Genomic DNA, 27,092 nt, shown 5'->3' on the forward strand with positions numbered 1-27,092 from the left:
TGGGCTTGATTTGCAAAGCATGTGCCGAAGCCAAGATTGTTGGGGACTTTTCTACAGGGAAGAAATGGAGTGATGGCTGGAAACTGGATTACCTGAAACGCCATCTAATTAGTAAAGTTCACGAGTCTGCCATGGTGATATTGAGAAACAGAAGTGCTGCTGCCAGGTTTAGTTTTGGAGTGCGGGCAATGCTGACGGAAACTGCCACTGACAAAGCAACAAGAATGGAAGTAGTTGAACGACAAAGATCCCTGCCTGAGGAGATAAAGATTCTCATCAACAATGTGTTGCTGGCAGTCAAGATGAATACTTCAATGTTATCTGTACAAGACATCCATGACCACCTAGCTTTGTATGTGAAGATACCAGACAGCTGGAGGAGCAAGAACTATGCCTTTGAGTTCCTTGAGGCCATCAGTAGCGTGATATACTGTGAAGGTATGGCAGAACTTCGTAACGCTTTGTATCACACATTGATAATTGATGAGAGCACAGATATTTCTGTTACAAAAATGCTCATCCTGTACTTCAAGTTCCGACCTGTAACCTCAACAGAGCACAAAACACTGTTTGGGGGCATCGTGAAGCTGACTAGTTGTAATGCTGAGGCGATCACTGCTGCTGTGAAAGAATTCTACACTGCCAATGAACTGGACCTCATGAAAATGGTCATGTTCACATCCGATGGTGCGTCTGTGATGCTGGGTAAAAATAATGGTGTTGCTACTCTCCTTAAACAATCCATTCCCCATCTAGTTGAGCAGCATTGTGTCGCTCATCGAGAAGATTTGGGAGTTGATGATGCCTGGAAGAGGGTTCCAATGATTAAAGAGATGGAGACATTATTGAGGACTGTCTACACTGTGTTCTCCAGATCTCCTGCAAGGAGGTCCAAGCTGGATGAAATGGCATCGGTCACTGATTGTGAAGTGGTCTCTTTTCGACCATTGAATAAAGTCCGGTGGCTTTCAGGGCATTTTGCAGTTGGTGCACTAATTCGGAATTATGAGGCTATTCTTAAGTACTTTGTGCATGAGAAACTTGAAGAGAATGATCCAGTTGCTAAATATTGTTACAAAAAGCTATCTGACTCAAACTACCGTATTTCCCTTGCAGTACTTAATGACATTCTGAGTGAATTTGCATCTTTGTGCAAACTGTTCCAAAAAAGTTATTTGACTACTGTTGAAGCTGTACAGTATGCAAGAGCAAAGATTGGCCAAATTAAGGAACAGTATTTGGGGGACACTGTCTTTTGGAGCAGCAATGTAAGAGATATGATAGTGTTGTACAAGGAAAGGCAAGAGTTCGACAGTGGGCCTATTTTGTCTTTTGTTTCCCTTCGTTGTGAGCACATGCAAAAAAGGTTACCTTAAGTTGAACTGAAAGAATGGGCAAGTTTTGAAATCCAGCGAATAGCAACACAATCACATTTTGATTTTGGGACTGAGAATATACAAAGACTTGTTGAAAATAATAAAAATGTCTTGGTCCTGGGTGATTGTGAAACACCAGAAGATGTTGTTCGACAATACAGAGATTTTAAATATGTGGTGGCAGAACATGTAAAGGGTGGGTTATTTACCACTTTTCAAGACATGGTGAATTTCACTGTACGCAATGCTGCTCAGTATAGTGTGGTGTCTCAGCTTGTTGATGTCTGCGCAACATTTCAAGCATCTAGTGCAGATTGTGAACGAGGATTCAGCCTCATGAATACTATCAAGAGTAAATTGAGGAATACACTGGAGCAGAAGCATTTGGATAGGCTGATGAGGACAAAGGCCTACCTCCTGTATGGGAAAGTTGACCTTGATAGAGTTTATCAGCACTGGAAAAATGGCAAGGATTGCCGTGAGAAGCAACCCTATCACCCATCTAGTGATGCCACTTGACATGTCTGAACAGCCCTCTCCCACAGTCCATGCTTGCCTGGATGTCAAAGTTTTACCAACTATCTCTGGCGGGATAGACCAACATAGCTTTCACATCAAATTGTAAATATGTTATGTAATTTTGTAACTTATTGTGTATATGTGATATTGTATAGGCTCGCAACATTTACCCACCCAATGAACAGTGCTCCAGTTAAGAATATTTAGTAAAATCTAATGATGGTACCACCGTTGGAGTCTTGTGCTTTTCTAAACCTGAAGTGTACTTGCCTGTGTAACCAATTATGTCATGGCGTGTTTATCCAATTTGCAAACCGGCCTTAAGACCCTTAACCCCTTCAGTGCCCGCCCCTTTCCCCGCCCTGTGCCGGCCGTTGTATTAGCGGGCGGGGTTTATGACGAGCTGGTCTCGTCATGGGCACAGCGCGACCGCGGCCCATGACGAGACCAGCTCGTCACGGGCATTGAAGAGGTTAACGTGGTGCTGTATGTGTGTAAATGCACCATCTTTTCACTTTTAAGTAAACGCTTGGATTGACATTTGGCACTGCACACGCGTGCGGTCTGGTTCCTGGCGCACATAGCCATGGTTGTAGCGCACAGAGACCCTCCACTGCCGCACACAGAGGAAAAAAATTATAGGGAACATTGCCCCTATCACCGGAGAATCTGAAATCTGATCATCAATAGATAAGACAAAGCTTGTGGCTGATGGAGAAGGCTCGGTGCTCTCGATATTCTGGGCATGTTGATCATGACTTTTGGTCCAGTCGATATTTGTGCCACTGTCACTGGAGCATGTTCCACTTTTGTCAATGCTGCCTCATATTTCCTGTCAAGCGCCTTTTCTTTAGATGGGGATGTAATGTAGCCAATATGTGACCCAGTGATAAGAAGAGTCATCCATTTCTGGTTCACTACAGCTTGCCAGACTTAAAAGTAGTCCTCTTTTGGGAGTATGCGGGTAATGGGACGGCTTTCTGCTCACACTTGTAATACTAATTTCCTGTAACTGGGAGGTGCTTCGTCCTGAGATTCGTCCTTTTGCCAGCCCTAAACAGTGCCCTGGTGATGCTGGGGTTGCCATTTTGTTTTGAATAGTGCATACTTGATCCCCTTTGTGGGGCGGCTTGGAGGGTTTCGTGAGGCCCCACTGGCAGAATCGTACTCCTTGTAATCCTTTTAATTGGAGATTGCTTGCAGACCATTTATCAAGGGTCGTAAGTAAGCGGTCCTTCTTTTTGGGTCAAATCTTGCTGAACCACACAATGTAGTGTTTAACCATCTAAGTGGGCCGTCTGGCCTGATCTAGCCTGGTCTAGTGTAGTCTGGGCTAGGGGTGCATTGATACTGGTAAAAAGCAGGGGGTGATCAATTCACCAATTTGTGTCTGGTACAAGGATTGTGTGACGGTTTTGAGAGACCCCTGCTAGGACTGTTGCTGGTTCCTGCGCGATGCTTCCCAATTGATGGGCAGTCTACTGCTTTTCCTTTAATTGGCCCTGTTCTTGGGAGTAGGCTCTGGATTTCACTGCTACACTCAACTGCCCCCTTATGCCGCCCAGCCATCTCGTTGTTCTGCCACCCCCCCCCCCCCCCCCCCACAATGCTTGAGGGCACAGGGGGAGGCTTGATGGTAGCTGGCAACAGGAGGCGGGGAGGGAGCACAGCGTCGACAGAAGACCTGGGGGATGTGGCAGGGCAGCCCAAGATGAGGGGCGGGAGCGAGAGCGGCTTTGCACCGCCTGACACCGGTTGACTCCGCAACACCACCCGCTACCGCCTCCACCGCAGTGCACCTCCGCGCCCTGTCACCGTACCTCTGAAGTTGGCTTCACGGCCCTTGATGGAGGATAGTGCAGGGTGGCACAAGGCAGTCAGTCAGGCTGGCCCCCTCAGAACGGTTGCGAAAGCATGGAGCCACCGCCAGTTGCAGAGCCCCCTCTGCTGCCTTTCAGGCTTCGTCTGCTGACACAATGAATTCAATTAAGTCACCTTTGCATGTAAAAAAATATACAATTTTGTATTTAGCAAAACATGAACTTTTATGGGTATAACACACACACACATATATCAGACTTTGAAAACATCACAAAAGTAAAGGCAACTCAGGCATTACAAATTGTCTCTTGCTGCTACCTCTTTTATTTCAAATTCTGTTTCTCAGGCCTACAACTCTTTCTCAATTGTTCTTTTCCTGGCAGTCTCCGAGCTCAGCATTTTGCCTTGTGCCAAGATAACTATTACACCTACCAAGTTGTGTGTAACAGTTTGGCCTCTTTTTTTCCTATAAGATCAAGGCCATACAATATTGTATTGCATATCTTGCATGTTGTTGAAGTTTTTAATATATTTAATAGATGCCCTTGGCCACTAAACACTGAGCTGGTGCCAACTATAGAAGAAATTGGGTGGCAATGATAGGTTGTGGTTCTCGTCTTTTGGTGATAGAGCTTTGTCATCTAAGGCATAGCAGATGTGTTTGCCGCCTGCCCTGTGGGTAGACTGAGATATAGCTCAGCTATGTGAAGCCTAAACATATAACTTATGCATAACCAGAGACTTCTGCCTAAAGCAAACGCCTTTATGATCAGTTTTACAAGAGTGCATTGTAAGAAAGATGTAGACTTTGCTATAATGTGTGCCTTGTTTGTTTTTCCCTCTGGGATGGTGTCTATGCAGCGGCAGTACACCAGCTCTTCCCTAGTGTAGGCATTGCATTGCTGTGTCCCATCTCACCAAACTAGTGTACTTTGACAGCAAAGTGCTTTTGAAACCATATTCTGTTTTCAGACTGAGCCTGGGTCAAAAGCAGCGTAACTCTGATATTGTGCGTAATAGGTTACCAATGCCAAACCAGTGCAGAATAAAAACACAATTTTGCGCACTACTTGTGTTGCAGCGCGACTAAAACAAACCCTTTACAAACGTCACCCAACTCAGGAAAACTCACACACCATTTATTCATCGGTGGGGCCCATAACACCGAAAACACACATTCATTCAGTTTTCCGGATAAGTGACAAGCTGACGAGCTGCAAGACAACACGGGGTACCTTATTACTATTATTTCTCTAAATAATATCTATATACATTATATACATTTAACTCTAGAGTTTTCCCGGTTTAAACATCAAGGTACTCCGTTATTTAGGGTCGATGGACCAACCAGTAGGAATCAGTTGAAAGCGATTAAGTCCAACTCAATTACAATCAAACCTTTAATTTTTATAGATCATAACTTTAATTCTAATAACCACACTCAGTTTGAGTTAGCATGAAATTTTATGTAGATACATTGTCTAATCAATTTTACTTATTCAATTTATTCAATCTATAATCATTAATTTCACAAGTGTTTCAAGTAAAAATTCAGAAAGAAACAAAAAATACTCATTACCCTTGGCCTTAGGGCGATGACGAGAATGGTTCACCGGAGCATGAACCGCAGATCATAGGATAGGTTCCCAAACCGACTGACTGTCCCTCTAACCTCCTCGGAGGTATTCCCTCCCAGGATTGAATCCTGCGACGGTCTCGTTCCTTTCTCCCATCAAAGTTCGAAGTTCAGAATTTGTCAAAGTCTTTTCAGCATCAGGGAAATACTTAGTCTCAACAGACAGTGTGTCATGTTGAATAGAAAACAAGTAAGTGCCACAACGTCATTATAAGCACCAAATGTTATACCCTTTCACTAACTTGCTATACCCAGAATTGAAACTTTTTAGGGGCTGTGATTAATTTCCATTGGTCCATTGGAGGGGTGGTCACGGTCATCTCATTTTCCTCCTTGCCTAAACCGGTTCCGTAAATTACATATTCATGCAACCTTGTGACTTGTCATGTTCCACCATTTGTAACAACTGTTATTAATAAATGCTGCAGTCCAAATTCTTCCATCCGTTCCCATGCTCTTGTATAAAGAATATTGGCATCCGCTCTTGTCCTAGGCCAGGGCGGCCTTGACACCTCTCACTCCAGGCATAGGCCACACTTGTGACTGTAACTTCCATTCTGCTCATGCGCAGGGACCATCTTGATCACACGTGATCACATCTCTCGGCAGCGGCCATTTTCTCAGCGAGGCCTAGCAGGCCTGAACGGAACTAATGAGAAAACAACATAGCAGAAATTAGACATAGAAAATTAGCCCTTCTGTTTACCACCCACTATTCTAATGACCCGTGTTAGGTATTACCTAGCATAAGCGACATTTAAAGCCATTTTACTTTCCATCTGCATTCTTTGCCACAATATATTTAACTACACATGTAATACATGCAACTTTACTTCTATTTTCTACACGAAGCAGAAAGCTATGTTAATTTAATTTCACATCTGTAAGTAAATTGATTGATTAGTACATTCATTCAAACAATTTGTAAAATTAAGGTTATGAGGTCCTTAACTTCGAAGGGGGTACAAAATATTTTTTTTGTATTTTCCCCTGCTCCATCACTTGTTCCAGTGGTACAATGATAAACTGGCATCCATCGTGTCTGCCTGGTGTGTCTCTTCTGCTCTATTCAAGTTTGTCCCTTTATCTACCAGAGTAAGCTAATTGATCTAATTAGTAATCGACATTTAGGAACAACTATTATAGAGGATATGGTCAATCTTCAAAGAAGAATTCTTGAGAAATTTGCAACAAATGTTGATTTTACAATGCACCTTGCACCTAAAGAATTTCAAAACATTGATAATATAGTGGATTAGACACTTTATATGCTGGGAATTTCAGAACAGATTTTAAAGAATGTTTTTTGTTATAAAAGCATATGCTAAAGAGGCACATTGCCCATCAGCCATACAGTCTGTGGGTTCAGATCTTGAAGGAATATTTGTATCCTTTGCATGCTAGAACACTATATGCTGCAAAGTCATTTCAAGGCAAATATCTATTGTGCCAGTTCTTTAGCATTTGTGACGTCCTGCATGGATGTAGCTCCGCTATCTCTTGTGAGAACTGCTCAGTGTGGGGTGGCAACAACAACAGTTTTATTTTGGTTTGAAATTATGCAGCTTCGTGGCAGAGTAATTAAGGAGCAGTAATATTGCCTGCTGATTGGCACTCACTTATTCAATCTCGGGAGTAATGGAAGATGCATTTGGAGTAAAATCCGAGACTTTCCAGTCACATATCCCAAAATCAGATGGGTTACCACTACGATCGCTATTCTGAGAACTGCATGTGTATGGCCCACACAAGCTTATGTTACCTCTTCCCGATTAGCAGATTAAAAATGTCCTTTTTGTCACCAATGAGACGGGAGTATCTTTCTGAAGATGAAAATAAAAATATTTCATGAGCTCCTAGTAATTTGACACAAACAAGTTTCTGTGAGTTGACACAAAGTATTATCTTCAAATAACTTTGTGAAAATGGTTTCTAAAGAGCTTGGTATTGAAATCTGTAAACGCTGCTTTTTAAAAAATTTTTATTTCTTTTTATTAAACAGTTCAGCCAACAAAGAAACACATCATGTGACATACTCTTAGATTCCCAATGTTTCTCAATGACATTCCATACATTTGAAATTATTACACAGTTGTAGCAGTTGTTGGATCATGGGGACTCGCGCACTTCCGCGGCCTCTTGACCGGCTGTTGGGGCACAGATATCTCCCCTGTAATGATTCCAAGCCTCCCAGACCCCGCCCCACTTCCCTGGGCACCCCCTGGCAGAGTAGACTGACCTCTCCCTATACATACACCAGTCCAGGTCTTCTGCCCATTTTTCGATCCGGGGTGGCTGGCTAGTCCCCCACAGCTGGGCAATATTGCGCTTCGCTATCATGAATGCCAACGTTGCCCATTGTGTTTTATGCGTGTTCAGGTCTGTGGGCTCCCAGACATTCAGGATGCACCTGCAGGCCACTGGCTGCAGGTCTAGCCCCAGGATCGCCCTCAGCGTGTGGTGTATCTCTCCCCAATATGCTTGTATGCTTTGGCAGTGCCACAGTATGAGTGAATGTCCCTAGTTCCCCACATCCCCTTCTGCACTCTCTGCTCTCTGAACGACCCATCCGGACCAGACAGGGCCCTGAGACATATGACCTTTGAAGTATCTTAAGTTGCACCACTCTCAGCCTCATCTGGATTGCCACCACTCGCGGGGAAGAGACCGCCACCTGCCAGTCCTCATCGTCTAGCTCTAGACCGTCGTCATTCCAGTGGCGTTGTATGTTAATTAACGGATCCTGCATGTTATTTATCAGTTTCTTATAAATCAGAGAGATGGTTTTCTTTGGAAGATGGCCGTCTAACACCCTGTCCTCTAGGGGAGAAGCGTCTGGGAGCGTCGTGCCCCTGGGGATGTGCGTGAGCAATGCATGTCGGACCTGAAGATAACGGAAGAGCTCACTATCGTTCAATTTATACTGCAACTTAAGGGAATCAAATGTGTGTATTGTACCCCTCTTCCAGATGTCTCTTATGTGTGTGATCCCTATAAGGTCCCACTTATCAAACACCTTGGACTTACAGAGACTTCCCAACTTCTCCGAGCTCCAGAGCGGGGTGGCCAGTGTGAACTTCCCTTCCCATTTAAGGTGTCTGTTAACCGCATGCCACACCTGGACAGCATGCGCCGTAGGCCCTGTAAGTGGAAATCTGTGGGGTCCGGCATATAGCGCTCTGGTATAGTCTCTTCCCGGTAGCTGCCATCGGTCCATAGCGAATCCAGGGTCATTTGGCTGCCCGTATAGCCCGTGATTAACAGCCGCCAACTGGGAAGCCCAGTAATATTTCCTTAAGTCGGGCAATTCTATTCCCCCATCATACCAGGGGAGTGTGAGTTTAGAAAACGCTATGCGGGGTTTACCATCCCAAAGCAGCTGCCTCTGGAGGACCTCTATTTCCCTAAAGTAAGACACAGTGTCAGGATCCATTGCGTTCTGGAGCACGTATAAAAACCGGGGCAGAGCCATCATTTTAAAAAGTACCGCTCTGCCCAGCATAGAGAGCCGGAGAGCTTTCCAGCGCACCACATCATTCCTGAATCTCGACAGGGGAGGACTCAGATTGTTAGTGTAGCGGAGTTTCGGGTCCAGTGTTATGTAGATGCCAAGGTATCTAAAGCCTTCCTGCGCAATCTGTATCGGGCAAGCGTCTGGAACAACCGGCGGGTCACCCCTAAGGACATAGAGCACCGATTTGGACCAATTTATCGCGAAGCCTGAGTGCCTCCTGAAAATCGCCAAGACGTCCAAAAAACAGGTCAGGGACCCTCTCGGGTTAGTGAGATAGAGCAGAATATCATCTGCATAAAGTGAGATTTTGTCTTCCGGTTCCAATGACCATCGCAGTCCACGTATAGAACGGTCCTGTCGGACCCACACTGCCAATGGCTCCAAGGCCAGGGCAAAAAGGAGTGGGGACAGGGAACAACCCTGTCTGGTGCCTCTGCTCAGAAGGAGATCGGGGGACCTGCGGTTGTTCACTACCACTCGGGCCATCGGAGTAGAATACAGGAGGTGTATCCAGCCCATGAATTCCGGGCCGAAACCCAGTTTGTCCAACACTGCGAAGAGATGGGGCCACTCGACCATATCGAATGCCATAGTGGCGTCCAATGATACCAACGCCGCCGGCTCCTGAATTGTTGGAGTCCTACCCAGAACTCCGTGCAGCCGTCTAAGGTTGAGGGCTGTATTTCGATGTGGCATAAAGCCCGACTGATCGGAATGGATCAAGGTGGTGATGACTTTAGCCAATCTTGTTGCCAGCAGCTTTGCCAGGACTTTGGGTTCTACGTTTAGCAACGAGATGGGTCTATATGAGGAGCAGCTTGTCTTAGGCTTGCCTTCCTTGTATATAACCACTATGTTGGCCACCCGCTGATCGTAGGCAAGTTGCCCCCTCTCCTTGCTTTCTTCAAACATAGAACGAAGAAACGGAGCGATTCTATTGGACCTCAATTTATAGAGCTCTATAGAAATGCCATTGGGCCCCGAGGCTTTCCCGGAGTGTATTCCTCTGATGGCTTGTGCCATCTCATCTGTGAGCGGGGATTCCAAATAGTCTCTATTTTCACTTGATAAGATGGGTAGCTGGATATCTTTGATCATCTCCCTATTGTCCGCTTCCGTAAACTTGCCCGCCTTACTATACACCCCCCGATAATATGCTTGCGGGTCCATAATAGTACCAGAGCTCTCCACCTGTATCTCCGGCACCAGTCTCGACGCCCAGTCCCTCCTTTCCAGCCATGCAATCAGCTTTCCCGCTTTGTCTCCATATTCGTATATTCTGCTCTGAACCTCTCCATTCTGCGCCCTAGCAATGCTACCAAACTCGTCTTGCCGTAATTTCAAACGGTAAAGGCCCTCAGGGGTCACCGCCCGAGACACCTCTCCTTCTAATTTTAACACTTCCTCTTCTGCTTTTTCCAAATCGGCCTGCCGTTCCCTCTTTTTCCTTGCAATCGGGGATACAGCCTCCCCCCGAATGACTGTCTTATACGCCTCCCACAAGGTCTGTGCTGAGTCCACCGTGCCCTGATTCCCTGAAAGTATCTATCTGTGGCCGTGACTGCTTTTCTTTGTCGAAGGGTCCCTCAAGTGCCACGGGTTGATAGGAGCTATCCTGCCTGCGTTTGTCTGGTCAAATTCCATTTTGAGCCAGATGGGGGAGTGATCCGAGACGCACCTACCCAGATGATGCACTTCCCGGAGGGTGTGGGCCTGAGCGGCCGGGACTAGCACATAATCTATCCTCGATAAACTATGATGCACGCATGATACATGTGTATATTGCGCTCTGTCTGGGTTGTGCACCCGCCAGCCGTCTATTAGCCCCATTGTGTCCAAAAAGTCAGAGAGCCACCTTTGCGCCGGTCTCAACGCACAGGCGGGATGTAGGTCTAATTCACCATCCATTACCGCGTTGAAGTCACCCCCTAACACCAGGAGGCCCAGGGGCAGCGTTAGGAAAATAGAGCCCAGATCCTGAAACTTATCCGATTGAAGGCCATGTGGGACATAGGTGCAAAAAGTACCACGTCTGGAGAGTGCCGTTTAATATACTGACTAACCATCCCCCTCTTTATTTTGTCACCTATCCCGAAAAGCCGCTTTTTAGATGTCAAATTGCTCTTTTCCTTTTTTTAAAGATCTGTCATTAGCCTACTGATGGGGCCCGGTTCCACGTTCTAGATGTAATCTGGGACCCCTGGATCGTTGGTTCCTGCTTAAAAGTGTAGAGGGGACAAATATCTTATCCAATCAGATTTCACAATCCCAGTAAATCAGAATCACTGACTCCATATTCTAAGTTTAGTTAGTTTATTAGAAAGCCAAAAACAATTGGGCATGCAAAAACCTCAATATGAGGGTGCAAAAATACATTGGAACTAATATAAAGCCAAACCTACGGGCACAATTCAATCTATGAAGCATACAAAGGATGACCAGTTCTAGAATCAGGACGCAGAAGATCACTGCATCAACATCAAGAATATTCTTCATTTGAGGTTCGTAAGTAAAAAGCATTAGTCTGTCCCTACACCAACACTAACGCAACATCCCTACTTAGCATTTACCCAGGCAAGTTCAGAAAAAAGGTGTCGGCGCTTGAAGACTTCCTAAGAAGTACAATTGCATTAAATGAGTCAAGTATCATAAAACAAGTTTAAGTTTAAAAACATTTATAAAGCGCACGTTCACCAGGGGGTTTCTTGGCGCTATGGAATGCTGAACCGTTTAGAGAGCAGGAAAAAGTCTGGAGGGAGTGACGAGGTTTATAGTGGGAAGGCTTGTAGGAACAAAAAAGTTTTTAGCGCCTTCCGGAAGTAAGAGTATTCGGAAGAGGATCTGAGGTGGACTGGTAGAGAGTTCCAAAACGTGGGGGCGAGTGTGGAGAATTTCGATTTCCCCCCCACTTTTTGCGCCTAAAACGGGGAACTATCAGCAGATGTTGGGAAGACGAGCGTAGTTCCCTGACTGGGGCATAGGAATTTATTTCCGACGAGATGAAAGCAGGCGCAGTGCCAGCCCGAGCCTGAAAGGTGATACAACCCATCTTGAACTGAGAGCGTTCTCGGATGGGGAGCCAATGTAGAGACTTGAGAAGTGGTGTGACGTGATGGGATTTGGCCAGGTTATAGACTAGGCAGGCGGCCTGATTTTGGACCAACTGTAGTCGCCGAATACTGTAAGCGGGCATACCACAGTATAAGGCGTTGCCATAGTCTAAGCGAGAGATAACCATAGCCAGGACAATGAGCTTTAAGGCAGGGTAGGAAAAGAAGCGGGAAACCTTACGAATGGAGCGGAGTGAGAGAAAAGAAGAGGACACTGCTGAACTAACCTGAGAGTGTAAATTGAGTTGGTCGTTCAGTTTGATTCCAAGTGTTTTTACAGAGGAGGATGGAGAGGGAGGGGGACCTAGAGAGGGGGGCCAAAAAAGAGGAGTCCAAGGACTGGAGGAGCCACCCGTTAAGACTAGCTCGGTTTTGTCTGGATTTAATTTCAGATGGTTGTGGTTCATCCAGTCTTGGATGAAGATCATAGTAGATTGAAATTTGGCCATGGACTCAGGAAATGATGACAAAGAAAAAATGAGCTGAAGGTCATCCGCATAGTTATAGACGGAGACCTTCATTTGTTGAAGGGCATAGATGAGGGGGTCAATGTACAGGTTGAACAGAAGTGGGGAAAGGGAGGAGCCCTGAGGGAACCCACATTGAATCTTCCGTGGCTGCGCCGAGAAATCACCCAGGCGCACAGCCTGGGTTCGATCCCTAAGGAAGGAGGACAGCCAGACCAGGGCAGAGCCTCCAACCCCAACCGCCCTGACACGGGAAAATAGAATGGAATGATCAACTGTGTCAAAGGCGGCGGAGAGGTCAAGGAGGACCAGGGCCTGGGGAAGATTGGTGTCCATACCCTCTCTGAGGTTGTCAAGGACCGAGAGGACCACGGACTCCGTGGAGTGTGCGGGGCGGAAGCCGGCCTGACGGGGGGCAAGCACCCCGTTTTCCTCCACGAAGGCAGTGAGTGTTCTGGACACGTCGCTCCAGTACCTTCCCTAAAAAAGGGAAGTAGAGAAATGGGGCGGTAGTTAAGAGGGGCGGAAGGGTCGGCATCAGGTTTTTTTAGGATGGGGACAATGGTAGCAGATTTTAGGGAAAGAGTGACAATGCCCTGAGACAGAGAGCTGTTCAAGAAGGTGATCGGGGGATGCACACAGGTCGAGTAGATGTGCCTAAGGATATGAACAGGACAAGGATCTAAGGGAGAGCCAGATTTAACCAGGGGGAGAAGGGAGAGGAAAGTCTCTTCCGTCAACAAGGGGAATGAGTCAAGGCGAGCCTTGACTGAGGGACAACAAGGGTCAATGAAAGAAGGGGAGGTAGGGGGGATATTGGCTTTGATTTTTGAGATTTTCTCCATAAAGTAGGTATTGAGGGAGTCGCATAGAGCCTGGGAGGGATGGGTTTGAGGATGGTTCTATCGGAATAGGGGAGGTCATGGACGATCGAGAAAATTTCTTTAGGTTGTTTTTCGGCAGAGCTAGTTCTAAGATGCTACTTCTCTTTCCATCAGATCTCCTCTCCCAACTCAATTCCCGAGGCACTGTCCCTAACCCCAACACCAAAATCCTAAAACACACCCATCATCACATCACACGGTGGTCTCATCCAGCTAGACACCTCCTCGTAGGTAACTTTCCAGGCAGCTTCGATACTCCCAGCCTCTGGCTCGATTACCTTGATTCCCAGGCCTTCTCCAGTGAGAAAGAACACCGTCTCACATTATCAGCAGCATTTGTTCAAATGTATCCTCTCCTCCCTAAGCCTAACTCTGAAAACAAAAGCATTATTCTAACTAACAGAGATGAATTTCGCCACCTGCAACAGAAACGTGAGAAAGAAAAGATTCTGCATACACATGAACAGTGTGAACTATTGTATTGTATAAAAAATGTATATAGCGCAGAAGAACTGTAACCCTACGGGTATCCAGGCGCTCTGACCAGACGAGATGTTTTATCGCACGAAGAGGCAAAGTCGGGGACATCATGCTGCTGGGAAAAGCCAGGTCTTAAGGCTCCTTCTGAATTCCACCAGTGACTGCGTCTGTCTGAGTTCGGGTGGGAGCGCGTTCCAGCTTTGGGCTCCGACCACCCTAAAGGCCCCCCCCCAGTCTAGCCCGTTTGAAGCTGGGCTGTACCAGCAGATTGGCCTTGGATGACCGCAGCTGCCTTACGGGGGAGTACCAGGCGAATCTTTCCTGGAGTGGGATCGGGCCTATTCCATGAATTGCCTTATGAACCAGGCACAGAGACTTGAAAAGGACCCTCTCTCTAACGGGTAGCCAGTGTAGTTCTCTTAGTGCCTGGGTGGAGGTTGAATCAAACTTGCGACCGAGTGCCAACTTGGCAGCAGCTGACTGAACTCTCTGTAGCCCCTGCAAAGTGTATTGGGGGGCTCCGAGGTACAGAGAGTTACAGTAATCCAGTCTGCTGAGGATGATGCTTCTGACGACCGTGTTGCGGGAGCCTGCAGGCAGCAGCGGAAGAATTCGGCGTAGAAGTCGCAGCAGACCAAAACAGGTGCTGGATGTTTTATTAGCCTGTGAAACCAGCTGGAGGTTGTTATCGAATAAAACCCCCAGATTCCGTACCGTGCTAGCTGGCGTCAGTGGGGCTGTGTCCGGAGCGAGCCTGAGATCCACTGGTAGATGTTGGATCTGTTTTGTTGGTGCGTAGAGCAGCAGTTCAGTTTTGTCTCTGTTGAACTGCAGGCAGTTTCTCCGCAGCCAGTCCGTAGTCTGCCTCATGCAGCTTTGGAACTGCTCCAGGGGAACTGCCTGTTTTCCTTCCAGAGAGAAGGCCGTTGAGTTTCATCCGCATAGTTGATCAGCTCCACCCCAAACGCTTTAATGATGGAAAATAGCGGCTGCAGGTATATATTAAACAGGATGGGGCTGATGCTGGAACCCTGTGGAACTCCAAAGTCCACGGGTGTGTTCTCCGAGACGAAAGGACCCGAAGTCACCATTTGGTGCCTTCCCGCTAAGTAGGAATTCAAACTCGAGAGCCAGGGAAAAATACACATGAGGCCTACAATCTTGGCTAATATAAGAATCAACATGGAACTTAATTAAACACGCATATACAAGAACATTATTATTGTGCACGTTTAAATCCGTGTGTTACACAGTCAATGAATTAATTTCTCAGTTATATCTATAAAACTAACATTAAGATTTCACCATTTAGAACACAGTTACAATGTTAAGTTCTCCACGTTGCACAAAATATTTATCACTTTTGTTTTCACGTTATTACATTACACATTCTAATAACCAAATGTTACCACGACAAGAGAATATAGGCAGGTGCAAACTACTCATGATTATAATGCACCCTTACAAATTGAAGAGCACAGTCGTGCTCTATCCCTACGAACATTGTAAAATCCCCTTAAACATGTTTCTTCTAATCCTATTGTGTTTGACTAATTTGTTTAAAATGCACAATTTATCAGTCTATATTCTTGTATTCGCTCAGAGGATAGTACTGCTTATTTCTTAGTGTTAGCCTGGTTAGCACCCCTCCCCCAGTTCATGTGTGGTTACGTCCCTGTATGGGGTGGCAGTTTAAGCTGGTTCTGGAAAGGTGAAGAACAAAAGTAATTTAGTACTTAGTTAGGGGTGGATATTCGATCTCACCCTGCAAAAGGAGCGGGCAGCTGGGGTAGATTTAAGCTTCGTAATGGGAACTGGAGTGTTGCGGCATGGGCTTCATGTTGCTTGAAAAGACATTCATCAGGACGCAGGCACACGTGCCCCACGCACGTCGACGCCGCACGAAGGCAAGGCGCATAGCAAAGCAGGATGTGCAGGCTCCAAAATCTCACACAACTTCCGTGTATTAGACCGTACCCTTGCTTCAAACAACACTTTTGATTCCCGGCTTTTGTGTGTGTTTTAAAGCTTAAAACTGGGCACAGGGTGTTGTTTTGTGTACATATATACACAGGGCGTATGATTACATTTATTGATGTGTATGTAGTACAGTGTTAGAAGTGGGGGGGAACGGAAGGGCACGGCGTGCCCCTACTTTTCAAAATTATGCTAGTCCGTTCCCCTACTTCTTGAATTAAAAAAAGCGTCCCGGGACTGCCCTAATTCAGGCCCGGTTCTAGTAAGGGCTTGAAGGCAGGCGCGAAACGCCATGGGGCTCAAAGTGCTTCACACACAGACAGTTTCAGAGATTATCGCAGCCGTACCTGAGTACTTCACAGGTCTTTAAAAGACCATTTACATGTTAACGAGGCTTTGTTTATTTTTTCACCCCTTCATCTCCAACAGGGGCATGGCGAAAGGCGACAAATCCTTTCTTTGGCCGCGGTAACCTTTGCCTACTGTCCTGCTGCGTGGATATTTCTTTTTCTATGCAGCGCAGGAGAAAATAAGTTTATTTCGATTCACCTTTCCCAACCCCTGCAGCTGCTTATCACTTCAGGCTGCGACACTAAGATTGACTAATGGAGTAGGTAGGAGAATGTGTCACTATTTGTTTTATCTTTTTAAATTCTGCACAGGCCCAGCAGGACATATACTTTGTGTGTGCTTCATTTAATCCGTTTTTATCATTATCATGGCTGATGCAGGACAACAATAGGACAATAAAAAATTGCCCAGATAACGCTGGGGATTAATGATCCTGCTGGAGAGCAATCATTTCTCTGTTAGTAGTTAAGTGCAGATGAACTGTATTTTATGTGGAAGCTCAGTGGGTTACTGTCATTGTGACAGAGATCCTTGTGTTACTTGCAGTTCAGAAGTTACAATCCTAACATAGGACAGTGACCAATGAACTGTCATCAAAGAGCTGTATGCAAACCTGAATGATATAGTTAGAACTTCGCGTTTTTTGTTTTGTGATATAGTTAGAACTTCCCCAGTCTTTCATTATTCTAATGTTGCTAAAATGAGTATCTTTGGGCAGATATACATTTTTATCAGTAAAGCCAACCCCTAACCACTGGAGTACTCTTTAAATCCTGAGTTTGTGCTTCTCCAGACCAAACCCTCTTAAAATAACTGTCCACCAGTATGGATGACATGTGATTCATACACCTTGTAATCCTCATTGGCTTATGTGACATTCCCTGTAGGCTGATTTACATACTTGTATGATTCGTTGTCTCTGTATAATGTGTGCGTGGTGTAAAGTACTGACACACACTACACTGATATGAGTAGCGCTACACAACAAATGAAATGCATATGAGAGAGGGGCTACATAAAGATGAGGGGCACTGTTGGAGGGTGGCAGTGAGGGAATCTGAGGAAGAGGTCATGGGGGGAGGGGGGAGCTAGGGAGAGATGAGGGGCACTGCTGGAGGATGGTGGTGAGGGATTCTGAGGAGAAGGTCATGAGGGGGAGGGGCTACAGCGAAATGAGGGGCACTGGTGGAGGGTGGCAGTGAGAGAATCCGAGGAGGAGGTCATGAGGGGGAGGGGCTATGGGGAGATGAGAAACACTTGTGGCGTATGGCAGTGATTATTGGTGTGGCGCCAAAAATGACTTTCGCATCAGCGCTAAAGCCGGCCTTGTCATGGCCTTACTGTTTTTGTTTATTTAATTAGCAGTCGGGTCATAAGGGCTACTGTGGAACATACTTTAAAGTGTGTGCTAATTATATTTACTGCTATATTCAATGTTTTAAGTTTGAAGGTGATTTTACTAATGTTTTTACCGGGAAAAAAGAAAGTGGAGCCCGATGGTGCCTGATATGGGGCTGGGGCCCAAGGTCAGCTGTGAGATAAGGTGCACTGGAGAGGAGTAGTGGATAATCAAGCCTGTAAGGGAGTGTGTTGCTGAGTCTGGGGTCAGGTGGAGGTAGCAATGAAGAGGGATCCTCCATGAAGGCTCGAACAGAGGGAGCCCAAGTAGTGTCACTTGCCTGATACTACCACCTCAGAAACCTCCTCTTCCCATCAAAGGAAAATTACATAGAAAAAACCGTTTTTGAGAGTGATAATATTTAGAAAGAGATTTGGAAAAGAGTGCGATTTACTGGGCCTGTAAGGCTATGAAGAGATAAAGGAGGGCCCGGAGGATTTGCAGTCTGGGTGTTGCTACTCCCAAGATAATTTTGAAAAAAAAACTATAGGGTCAAATTCTGCATTTTATTATCAACACCCCATTTTTACACAAATTCTCTCAAAAGCCATTACTGTGCCAAGACAACATCCCCAGGAGTTGACCACATTTTTTTTCAAGATGCACAATATGTTCCTCCCATAAGTAAATATTTACCTCCACTTTGCTAAGGCCTGTGTTTTGTCCTGCTTGCTCACATGTTATCTCACTCAGGCTCACTACCCCCATTATTCATTCTCATTCAATTGCTCACTTTCACTCACTCTTCAACATTCGGTATCACATTCTCACTCAATCAGTCTCACCACTTTTTCCTACTCTGATTACCTCATTCTAACTTACAGTTTCACTTACTCTACGTGACTCCTTCTCACTCACTTTCTCTCACTTTCATCGACATACACTCTTTCACTCATGCTCAGTTACATTCAGGCACTCAATCATTCACACCCACATTTACTTACTCGCACTCATTCTTCTTTGCAGGACACTTGAATACATATGTGCTATACTATGTTTGAGCAGCTAGCTGGCTGACATGAATAAGAATTATTTATTTATTTATCTCACTTGTAAAGCGCACTCTCACCTAACAGGCATCCTGGCGCTGACAATCAAGAGTGCACAATTTGTGGATAAGAAGGAGCCCTTGTGGGTTTCCGTGAGTCAGATCAGATTCTCTTGAAGAGTTCCTTTGTCTCTGAGCCCTGATTAACACATGTGTACAGGAGGAGCCCTATATTCATGTCCTCAATGTTTGAGACAAAAAATACTCATTGATTTCTGAACGAGAGTAAAAGCGTTAAGGTAACATGTCGTTCCTGCTTATATTTTGCATGCTTTACATAATCCTGCATTCCCTATGAGTATTTCCCAGAACGTTGTTACTTTTTTTCAGGCACTGCATAATTTGAAATGAGTCCCATCCAGGTGCTTATAATGGGGCAGAATTGGGTTGTAGGTGAAGACAGTGCGAGTTTCACTCAGTGGGGCAGAAGGGTGTTCGGTGGGGATAGGATGTGGCATTATGGCCAGAGCTACCAAATTTGGAACTGGGGAACCTGGTTCAGCCTTCATGCCTTGTCCATCAGACCACTCCTGAGAGAGCACCTATGATAGACTTTAGAAGGCCCCACTAAACCTTAGAAGCCCTGGTCTCTTAGCACCAGCAGGTGAACCCAACCGGTGGCCAGTTGGGTAAACTTGAAGCCCTGTCCACCACAATTCATACCCAGGTTCACCACCAGTCTTGCGGGCAGGTCTACAAAGCAGCACACCCTAGAGCAGCAGTGGCTTTGTCACGCAGTAGTTTTCCTGCAATAATAAAAGTCTCCCACACAACCCCCACGGTTTTTGACGCATTCATAGATTTACAAGGACTTGTAATCCTGGGAATGCGGCAAAATCTTGCGCTGCCCCAGAGGAGGCATAACTAGGAGAAATATCTTTTTTTTCTCCTTGCTTTTTCCTCTTTCAAACTGTGCTTTATTCTGTAGCCCACATAGAAAGATGAAAAAGCCTCTCAAGATTGTTCTTGCACAGGAAGGTGCCCCTTCCTGCACAAAAACAATCCTGCATGCAAAGGAGGCATCCTTGCACCATGGGGCAAGTGTGCCTGCGTTGAAGCTAGGCTGTCGAAATGGCGCCAGTGCAGGGGGAAAAGACCGGAATGCACCATATTGGATAAATACGGCACATTCCCGCCCTTTCCCTGTGACGCAGCGCAGCAAAGTAACTTGCTGTGCTACCCTGCGCCACCATTCCCATAAATATGTCCATAAGCTCACAAATAGTAAATTGACCACACTAATTATCTGTGTAAGAGCATGTATTGATAAACACAATGAGCCACTGACCTTTTTCTTGGACCTTGTTGAGTTGCCAAGCACAGCAGCAGATCTAATCTTAGATACCTTACTTGCATGCTTAGAGAGACACGGTTTTACTGATGAGTATTTAAAAAGTCATTTGGTTCAGCTTGTAAAAGATGGTGCTTCCAATATGATAGGTAGGAAATCCGGTGTGGCAACTCTTCTGAAACTGAAATATCCACAGTTGAGTGTATGGCACTGTGCTAACCACAAGCTGGAGCTTGCTGTGGGTGATGTTTGTAAAGAAGTTGCAGGCATTAATCAGCTCAAATTTTTTTTTTATAAACTATATACCACCTACCATGCCTCTCCAAAAAATCAGAGAGAGCTTGGGGAATGTGCTCTGGAGGTAGAAGTAAGACTTCTGGCAATTGGAAAGGTGCTAGATGTACGTTGGATGTCCTCAAGTGAAAGATCTGTGAGAGCGGTTTGGAATAACTACAAAGGACTTATTAAACATTTCATGGAATCTTCCGAAGACTCAACGAGGAGTGACATTGAGCAGAGGAAATATGCTGGTTTAAACCGTTTATTAACCTCCCTGGTGTTGGTTGAAAATATGGGCATTTTATATGATGCTCTCACAGAATTGGGTGACCTATCCAGAAGGCGCAGCGGCGTGATATGACCATATATGAGGCCGATCGTTCAATACAGATGCAGATTTTAGTGTTTGAATCAATGGCTGATTCACCTGGGCCCTTTGTTTGCTACAACTGCATTAGATGCTGCTGAACGGATGCAGTTTGCTGGTGTAGGACTGCAACAGAACAAAGGCTGTGTTAGCATCAATAGGGACAGTTCTTTAGGAGCTTAGCAAATAACCTGCGAAAAAGGATGACAATGTCTAATGCATCAAATGTTTCTAGATGCACAACCACAAACAATGATGAAATAGAATACGAAGAGTTAGTACATAGAATGAAACTCCTACAACCAGTTTATTGGCCAGATCCAGTAGACATCTTATACGGTGAGGGAGAATTACAAAACCTTTGTAGCAGGTTGCATGCATTTGATACCAGGCAGTACATCCTTGGTTTCAGGGAGTACAAACAAAATAAAAATTGCATCTCTGAAAGCCTGAAACCATTAATGCACATTATAAACACCTTTTGTACCTCAACTGCTGAATGTGAACGGGGCTTTAGTGTAATGAATCATGTGCTCACACCACTGCGGAACAGAATATCAATCAATCGTCTGTCTTCTACAATGTCCATAAATATCGTGGGGCCACCTGTCATAGAATTTAAACCTGAATTTTATGTTCAGAAATGGTTAGAAAAAGGGAGGAGAAGTGCAGATGAAAAACTGCATGGCTCGGAGACAAATGGCTTATGATTCCACTTATAAGCGTATTTGGAATATTCTGTGATTGGAAACATGACCCACATTGTAAATGAATTAAATATAAACAACTTATATATTAAACCTCAAATAAACATGTTTATTGATTCTTTGAATTAAATAACGTTATAAACTGTAACTGGTCAGTGAAATGCCAAACGTTCAAAAATTGGTATGTTTTGCTATTTCTAGCCACACCTCCGACTCCGCCCACTAATCCAATCCTTGGGTTATTCCCGCCCCCTGAGTCTCCGCCCACAGTTCCCCTACTTTTTTTTCCCCACTTCGACCACTGATGTAGTATGATTCTTTCGAACGGTACCTATTCAGGCTAGTAAACGGGGTAAAACATTCTTGCTCGGTGACGTGTTTAAATCAACGTATGTTGGACTTCAGAATACTTTTTACGATTTGCATTGTGCGTCAGCACTGCAGTGTAATACGATTATTGTCAAGTACAAATGTAGCGAGCTAATTTAGAAAACGTTCCCTCAGATGCGGTACAGTTTTCCTTGCCTTTTTCTCAGACGTAGACGACAAGCGCCACATGGAGGCTCTAACGCTGCGCTTTCCATAAATTTTCAGTTGACCTTGGACGCCACCGTCTGTTAATAGCAGAGAATGCAGCAAGTTTATTTACTAGAAGGAAAAGTTGAACATTAGCTTCTCACAGTAATTTCTTTACCTCGAATTCGCCGGAAGCAACACTTTTTTATATTTCGCATTTTACAAGTCTCATTCGCCCTCTACTCTTTCTGTGTTGACCCTCAAGAACTGACTCCCCGACTTCGCATCGGCACAATTATCGTCCACAGTGGTTTCCAGCAACTCATCGGAGCCGCGTGCTTAGCGATAGAGTCCTCTTAAATCTGCAAATAAACAAACCAACTGATGGAAAGACGACGATAACAACTTTGCCCTTTTGGAGGGGGGGGGGGGGTCGAAATGTATTCCGCAGTCCGTTGTCCATTTTAAACCCAGTTTAATGTACAAACAAGTCCAGAACCAACCAGGCTCAGTCACTCCTTGGAGAGGAACCTGGCAACCCACTGCATTTATCCCACTGTCGTTTTCTGGATCGTTGGTGGAAGAAGAGTAATTGGCTCAGTAAAAAGGTGATAAAACTGAAATCTTGGTCATAGGGTATGGCAATCGTGCCCCTTCCTTCTTCCTTGGCCAGATGAACAGGACACTCCCAACCTCTGTGGGAAAAGCATAGTTTGAGAGTGCTCTTTGACTGCAAGCTACCATTTACTCCCCAAAATCAAGGCATTTTTTAAAACCGCATATCCTCACTTACGTTGAATGGGAAAGGCTCTGAGAAATGCTCGATTGTTCTTAGAAAGGTTTCTAATGCTCGCTGTGGTCATGCAACAATTGAATTTCTACAGCAGCCTCTAGTTTGGTCTGCCCAGCAAGTTTCTCTCAAAACTCTGGGAAATTCAAAAATATGCAGTTCAGCTGTTGTTTCTGAAATGATCTGGCCGCACCGGCCTGGACATCTTTACACCAATTGCCAGTAATAGTACAAACTTGGGTTATGATATTTTTCCACATACATACTTACTTAAGGTGCAATGTATCCACTTGTCATCAATTGTGTGTAACTTTTTCCCCTTAACGATGTCACTAGCAGTCTGCCGACCAGGGCCTTTTTCACCCAGGCTCTTTGCTCTCCTTAATGCTTTTCACACAGGCGAGCACATTCCTCTACTCCAATCTATAAAGATTGGCAAGTCCCCATCGTAAACCATTGTTATACAGTGTACCCGGATAACATAACCATCAGAATATGAGGACGGAGTCCACACATCATCCGAGGATGTTGCCTCAATTCCTATCTAGCGTACAGTGCCTCATCTGAACCCCTAACATCGACAGGGTATCAGTGAGTATCTGCTACCTCAGAACATGACCACTCTAATTCACCAAGGAAATCGTGGAAACAGATCTACCCTTTCATTGTTAATAAGTCCTACCCAAGGGAGACACGTGAAAGATACATATGGTCTTTTCAAACATTTATGAAACAATTGTATTCTTGTTTAACCCCTTCGCTGCCAGGCCTTTTCCCCCTCCTGTGCCAGGCCTTTTTTTGACTATTTGGGGTAGTGCGCGCTTAGGCCCCTGTAACTTTTTGACCGCATTAGGTAGCCACGCCAAATTTGCGTCCTTTTCTTCCAACATCATGGGGATTCTAAAGGTACTCAGGGTTTGTGGATTCCCCTGAAGGGGTCACAGAAAAGAGCCAAAATACAGCAACATTTTGTTTTTTTCAGAAAAATTGGAAAAACGGGCTGCAAATGAAAGCATCTGGGTTTTTCCCTGCAAATGTTATCAAAAAAGGGTTTGTGGGGTTAAAATCACCATTTTCCCAGCTTTTCGGTGATACCTGACTTTTGTCAGAAACCCAACATTTTTTTACACAGTTTTGGCATTTTTCTGGGACATAGCCTATTTTTGCTATTTTTTGTGCTTTTGACCTCCTTCCAGTTAATGGCAGAAATGGGTACAAAAGCAATAATGGATCCTGGAAAGCTATACAATTTTGAAAAGAAGACAACATTCTGAATTCAGCAAGGGGTCATCTGTGTAGATCGATCAAGGTTTTTTTATAGAAACAAACAGTTAAATATAGGATAAATTGAAAATTAGTTGAAAAAAACAGCCTTTTGTGTCAACGTTTTCACCTGTAACTTCTTCTAATTATGACAGCTCTTTGAAAGCAATATACCGTTGCATCCGCTGGACATTACTGGTTGTGGGGATATATAGGACTTGTAGGTTCACCAAGAACCCGACGAACCCAGAGCCAAAAACTGAGTAGTAACTTGCAATGGTTTTTTATTATGTACCGGGTATATAGTAATTATTCCGTAAAAAAGTGTACATGGAAAAATAGGTATGAAAGACACCTATGTATTTCTGAAATGGGAACAAAATATAGAGTTTAGAAACAGTAGATATTTGCACATTTCTGAAATTGGGAATACTCATACTAGCATGAGAATTATCAGTCATTTTTTAGAATGACTTCTTTTTTACACAATATCTTTCATTTGTAAAGCAGGAATGCATCGAAAGTCAAAAGATAATACCAGTTCCTTTACAAATCTGAATTACCCTAAGTCTCCCGATAAAAATGGTACCTCACTTGTGTGGGTAGGCATAGTGCCCACGACAGGAAACGGCGCAAAACGCAACGTGGTCACAACTCCATATCGCAGTGAAAATTTACCCTTTTTTTGCAAAATGACTAGCTCTAGTTTTCGAACCCTAGCTCTGCGGGCACCTTGGGAAACCTAGCAAACCTATACATTTTTGAAAACTAGACACCCAGGGGAATCCAGGATGGGGTGACTTGACTGCCTCCCACCAGGGTCTGTTACCCAGAATCCCTTGCAAACCTAAAATATTGTAAAAAAAAAACATATTTTCCCCACATTTCTGTCGTGGAAAGTTCCGGAATCTGCGTGGATCCACAAATTTCCACCCACCCCGCGTTCCCCAAAGTCTTACGAGAAAAACGGTACCTCACTTGTGTGGGTTGGCCTAGTGCCCGCGACAGGAAACGGCGCAAAACGCAACCTGGTCACACCTCAATTTCGCAGTGAAAAATGACCCTTTTTCGGCAAAATGACTAGCTGTAGTTTTTGAACCTTAGCTCTGCGGGCACCTTGGGAAACCTAGCAAACCTATACATTTTTGAAAACTAGACACCCAGGGTAATCTAGGATGGGGTGACTTGACTGCCTCCCACCATGGGTCTGTTACCCAGAATCCCTAGCAAACCTAAAAAATTGTCAAAACACATTTTCCCCACATTTCTGTCGTGGAAAGTTCCGGAATCTGCGTGGGTCCACAAATTTCCACTCACCCCGCGTCCCCCAAAGTCTTACGAGAAAAACGGTACCTCACTTGTGTGTGTTGGCCTAGTGCCCGCGACAGGAAACGGCGCAAAACATAGTGAGGTGACATCAAAATTGCTTATCTCAAAACCACCTGATTTTGTAAGGGGGGTCACTTGGGATTTTGGCCCGGTGCACGGCGGCCATCTAGGGAAGCCTACCAAACCCATACATTTCTGAAAACTAGACACCCGGGGGCTTCCAGGGAGGTATGGCTTGCGTGGACCAAACCCATACATTTCAGAAATGTATGGGTTTGGTAGGTTTCCCTAGATGGCCGCCGTGCACCGGGCCAAAAACCCAAGAGACCCCCCTTGCAAAACCAGGTGGTTTTGAGATAGGCAATGTTGATGTCGCACCACTACATTTTGGGCCCTTGCCTGTCGCTGGTACTTGGGCCTCCCACACAAGTGAGGCACCATTTTTAACGGGAGACCCAGGGGACCGCTGGGAGGTGCGAAATTTGAGTGAGCCCGGTGATGCCACAACTTTCCCACACAAAAAAGTGTGAAAAGAGTGATTTTTTCAGCTAAAATTGAGGTTTGCAGGGGATTCTGGGTAAGGAAACGTTGGGGGATCCACGCAAGCCATTCCTCCCTGGAAGCCGCCGGGTGTCTAGTTTTCAGAAATGCGTGGGTTTGGTAGGTTTCCCTAGATGGCCGCCGAGCACGGGCCAAAAAGACAGTTGACCCCTTGCAAAACCAGAACGTTTTGACATTGTTTCTACAACGTGAGGATTTCGGCACAATATTGCATGGACAATGTGACAGATATTTTGAGGTTGAGGACATTGAGGATAAAAAAACTTTTCGGAATTCACAAGAGAGACATCACCATGAACTCCCATGGGTTTACGACAATATCTACAGTTGGTGGGTTATTTTTACATGGAACATACACCTTGGCAGAGAAACTAAAAAGACAAAGATTCCTGCACAGCCATCTATTCCTCAAACGCACACACATACTGGTTGGATTTGGCACGAGGGCGAGTGATGGTTCAGTATATTAAATTTTATTAACAAGAGATTTCACAAAAATGAAATGCACTGTCAATAATTCAATGGAGAAAAAACTGAACCAATGACTCGCAGCTCGTGAGCTGTAAAGCCACGGCAAGGCACCAACCGCTTTACAGGCCATTCACACACCTTTCATACGTGATACACACAAGACCATTCGCACCACCAGGCACAAAAACAACACATTACAAAATTCACAAAAGGGACAAGGTACACCCTGCTTCAGAAAGGCAAATATTACTGCACAGCCATCTAATCCTCAAGCACACACACACATACTGGTTGGATTTGGCACGAGGGTGAGTGATGGTTCATAATATACAATTGTATTAGCAAGTGATTTCACAAAAATGAAATGCACTGTTAATAATTGAAAGGGCGAGAAACTGAACCATTGACTCACAGCTCGTGAGCTGTAAAGCCACGACAAGGCACCAACCTCTTTACAGGCCATTCATACACCTTTCATACGCGTGAGACATACAAAACCATTCACACCGCCAGCCTCGGGCCCATCACATAACAAAACTCACACCAGCACACAGCGCCATTCAAGGGCCCATCACTTTCACACGCCCACATTCCTGACACAGCAACTACACAAGCTGATGGATTGCGTGGGGTGGCACTCAGCTAGCAGTGTGTGTAGTGACCAGCAGCAAGTCACTACTCACACACAGCCAGCCGAGCGCCAGTCCACGCACACCGCTAGCTAAACACCAGTCCACGCACACCGCTAGCCAAGCGCCAGTCCAGGCACACCACCAGCCAATCGCCAGTCCATGCACACTGCCAGCCAAGCACCAGTCCACGCACACCGCCACCCAAGCACCAGTCCACGCACACCGCCACCCAAGCACCAGTCCACGCACACCGCCAGCCAAGCACCAGTCCACGCACACCACCAGCCAAGCACCAGTCCATGCA

General features: G+C 45.3%; 1 protein-coding gene and 1 pseudogene across 2 annotated transcripts in view; both read left to right on the forward strand.

The window, feature by feature from the left end:
* Positions 1 to 27,092, forward strand: part of FAF1 (Fas associated factor 1) — a 1,868,643-nt gene that overhangs the window by 156,314 nt on the left and 1,685,237 nt on the right. The window lies entirely within an intron of this gene.
* LOC146834996 (E3 SUMO-protein ligase KIAA1586-like) lies at positions 174 to 1,895 on the forward strand (annotated as a pseudogene).

The sequence above is a fragment of the Triturus cristatus genome, chromosome 4_2 (genome assembly GCF_964204655.1).
Source record: "Triturus cristatus chromosome 4_2, aTriCri1.1, whole genome shotgun sequence".
Classification (NCBI taxonomy): Eukaryota; Metazoa; Chordata; class Amphibia; order Caudata; family Salamandridae; genus Triturus; species Triturus cristatus.